Here is a 4,478-nt window from a genome sequence, read left to right on the forward strand (position 1 = left end):
CGACATTGCTGTGGCACGCTCTTGCCAGAGTTGCCAAAGAGCGGCGTGGCGACGAGTGTACGACGACGTAGTGCCGACGATGAAGAAGTGAAAACAGAAGGACGTCGATGGAACGGCGATGATGACGGCGGGGTGACTATTCCGAAATTTTGACGATGTCACAAAGAGGACAGCGTGATCACGCCGGCACGAAGACAATGGGATGACGACAAGTGTACGACGACAATGGCGTGACGAAGACGGCACGACTACGACGGTACAATTACGACGGAATGACGACCATTGCACGACAACGGGTGCGCATGAGCGACTGTCTGGCGACGACGGCATGACAACGGCGGCTTAATCAGGATTAAATGACGACAGCGTGATTACTATAGGATGTCGAAGTCGCAATGATGTTAATGAAACGACGTAGGCAGTATAATGCCGGCGGCAGGATGACAACAAGTTGACGTTTCTGAATCGATGGGGAGGGTGAAGCGACAGCACGACGACGACGGCATCACGACGACTCTGTAACGACGATAAAACACGAGGAGGATAAAAACAACCGTGATCGCATCACGGCAAGGAGAGACAAAAAATGCGTGGCGACAACTGTATTACGTCGACGACACGCTGAAAACAATGGCATTACGACGATGGCATGGAGAGTCGCATAACGAAGCTAAGTGACGATGACGGAACAAACACAACCGCTTTACGATCCGGTTATGACAACGGATGTATAACGACTGCGTGACAATGACGGCACGACGAGAGTTGGGTGACAAAGATAGAATTCCGACCTTGCAACGACTACGATGGCAGCACGACAGCATTAAGTTATCAGATCATTGCTACTCTTTAAGAAGCATTTTTCTTGGACAGCTCCTGGACCAAAAAGGCTAGTGGCCCAAGCCATCACACAACTTACGCATGGTCGGCGTAGTAGGCGCGACGATGACGGCATGACGAGAGTCAGATGACGAAGCTGCAATGGCGATGACCACGATGGCATCCCGACCATGATCCCATGCCCAGTCGCCCCAGCTGGAAGACAAGTTGGCCTGCTGCTGCGTTGGCGTAACAGGACCTCTGAAGTAGGCAAACAATGCTAATCACATCGAAAACGTTGCAGCAGGCACTCAATAAAGAGCGTCCTTTTGACCTATCACATTATTTCTGCAAAAATATATCAGGATTGTTTTTTGCATTACGATCATTTAACGTTCATTGTAAAAAAAAAGAAGAAAGGGAGAATTTCAATTTGCTGCTCATTTCACTCCAACGGAAAGTTCTAAAAACAGCAGTGCAATTGATGCCTTTCACTGTTTCTATAGCCATTGTTCGATGTACTAAATTTTCTATTTTTTCTCCTTTTGGGGAGAAGACCTTTGTTTGAATGTTACCTTTTAATGTATACGTTCTTGTGTGCCCTGTTTCGTATGAACGAGAAGAAACAGGGTTCACCGAGGGGCCCGATTTTTATTAGTCATATCATGAGAAGCCAACAAACAAAGACCAAGGAAAAGACAGGGGGAAAGATAGGAAAACATAGGGGAAGAAGACTTGCGATTATTAACTGAAATAAAGAAATGATTAATTAATGGCAATGAAAGTGGATGAAAAAACAACTTGCCGCAGTTGGGGAACGACCCCACGTCTTCGCCGCACAGAAGTTTACTGTGCCCGCATTTGTGTCCACCTACGCAAATCGAGTGACATCACCGAACATGCACTTATGAGCGTCAGAAGCAAGTTTTCTTTAGTGCTCCAATTCATGAGAAGCATTCATGAGAAGCATCGCACGCGTAATGCGAAGACGTGAGAACGTTCTTCACCTGCGGCAAGTTGTTTTTCCATCCACTTTCATTGCCATTATTTAATCGTTTCTTTAATTCACTTATTAGGTACAGTAATTTTCCCTATGTTTTCCTTGGTGTCTTTGTTTGTTGGTTCTCATGACTATTCTGTATCAAGATTACAGCATGGATAAATAAATTAAAGAAATATGTTATATGAACTGGAACCCTCAACAAAACTTGCTTCTGACGCCCATAAGTGTATGCTCGTGGATGTTACGCGATTTGCGAAGGCGGACGCAAATGTGGGCGTAGTAAACTTCTGTGAGGCGTTGAGTCGATTGTTACGCTATGGTGGAAGTTCTAGACATGTCTAATTAACAGGGTGCTTTTTTTAGACTACACATATTTATTTTTATAAAAAGGCTACCAGCGTAGCGAACGTGTCATTTTTGCAGAGGAATTGCCAGGTGAGGCGGACATACTTGACGCGAATAACGCAAGTTTCAGAAGACGAAATAAGAAACCTTCGCTGGTTACCGCTTTAATGAAACCTGGGGGCAGTTGTTTGTATGTCAATATCAGGGGCCGTCACGTTTTAATGCTTCCCCATTTTTAAAACGCTTAAATGTAGCACCTAATTAGATATATTCATAATCGAATTCCAACGCGCAATGCAGGCAATGTTCAAATGAAGCGCAGTGGGAGTGAAGGAAAGGCAGCCCCGCTACACATCAGACAGCTACACCACATGACAACTTTCTGAACGACGTTTGAAAGTTAAATTCCAGGCAATCATGTATATGGCACGTTTTGCTCAGCAAGCATCTATCGATACGTGCCGCATCACTATTTGCTGCAACATACCTCCACTTTTTTCAACTTGTAACCAAGATGACAAAAAAAAAAAAAAACTTAGACATGCGTTACCCAAGAACAATGTCTAAGTGGCACCTACTTTCGCACCTGTGTGCGATTAAGATATCAGCTCAATGCTACTCTTTAAGAAGCATTTTTCTTGGACAGCGCCAGCCGTCAGCTTTGGAAGTGCAGACAAATGAGAATATCTAGGCTGCCCTTAAGAGCCGGTTATACCAAGACACATTTAAGAAATCCAGGCTACCCTCCACATACTTTTCCTCTACTGCCACATGCGCAAGTGAGCACAATGTTTCAAAAGCTACCTGGGCGAAAAAGAGACGAAACACTTAAGCACAGAAATAGAGCTTTCTAGACAGGTGTCACAATTACAAACGCGTGAAGGACCAAATGTTCATAACCTTATGCGCTAACTGAAAGCATGAACTATACTTTTAACGTAACAGTTTTGCCGAATAACTTCACGAAAGACTCAATACCGTGTCGTTTTCTTCAGCTGGGACATAGAAGGGCGGAAACTGAGAAAGAGCTAATGCCCATCGGTTGTCTCGTGGCACAACTGTGTTCAGACAAATTCTAGGCTCGAGGTCTAATATATGCGCAAGCACTCGTTGCTCAAAGCGGGAACTACTTATTCTTGTCGTCTTCGCACGCTGTCTCCTTGGGCACAAGTTATAACGCATTACGAGTTGTCTGATGCTTTGTAAATGGCTCCCACGCTGTATTCCCCCCCTCACGCTGAGGAGCGTCGAACACCTCAATTTGAGCCCAGTGTTTTTCCTCGTTATCGGGCGCACACGCCCAGCCCGCTACGAGTGAACGCACTGCGCGCGCTGTGTAAACACATTTCGCTGCGCACCGCGACAAGCAGCTTGAGAACGGCGTCTGCAGCGCATTCCTCCCTGCGCTACGAGCGAGCCTCGAAAGGAAAACAACCCGCGGCCATGTATGCAAGCGCTCCTCCTGCACGGCACAAACCGAGCAGACGTCGTCGAACAGCGCAGACGGCAAACGCCGGGAAGCGCGTTGCGACTAGCGCCTGCCTTTCCCTCCGGCCCACTTTGAACGACGCGTCGCTAACTAATGGATACGGGACTTCAAAGACGATGAAGGGTGGTCTCATGCGGGAGCACGAGCCGGGGAGGGTTCGCTGCCGGCCCGAGTGCTCCGGCCGGGGTGCGCGCCGGCTCGAGTGCGCGCACGAAAGCGCGCCGCAGCTCAAGAGCGCAGAGCCCGCGGTGGAAGGAAGGGGCTCGAGAGGCGGTGGAAACTCGCTCTGCCAGTGGCGGAATTTAATTATAAACATCTGGGCCGCTTCTCTCCCTTCCCTACTAATGTCCCAAGTTTCCCGCTCTCCCGAGTTGCGCCTTCCATCGTGCCAACTTTCTCGAAGATTTCATCCATCCGTTGCTGTGTCTGCGGAACATGGCGAATACAGACGCGCTTCGAGTGCCAGGAAAAGAGGTACTTGCGCTGCCTGACTCCTGCACGATGCTGAGGCCCCAGCCTCCGCGGGCTGGAAACCAGCGTAGGTCCCTGCAACCTTTCGTGCGGTGAATGACTCTTTAAAGACCGGACCGAAATGGAGAACGGAAGCGCACGAGTAATAATTATGTTCCTAAATACGGTAGTGTGTTGTGATTTAGAGTGCGAAATTCAGTTTGACAATTTCAGAACATTTAGCATCAATGTTCCGAAAAATGGAGCCATTCGTACGATGCTCCCATGGAGGGGTAACCGTGAAAAAGACAGCTGACTTACAACTTCTGAAAATCTTCTGAAAAAATCAGTACCCTTCAACTCTGCGAAGAA

This window comes from Dermacentor andersoni, chromosome 10 (assembly GCF_023375885.2).
Source record: "Dermacentor andersoni chromosome 10, qqDerAnde1_hic_scaffold, whole genome shotgun sequence".
Taxonomy (NCBI): Eukaryota; Metazoa; Arthropoda; class Arachnida; order Ixodida; family Ixodidae; genus Dermacentor; species Dermacentor andersoni.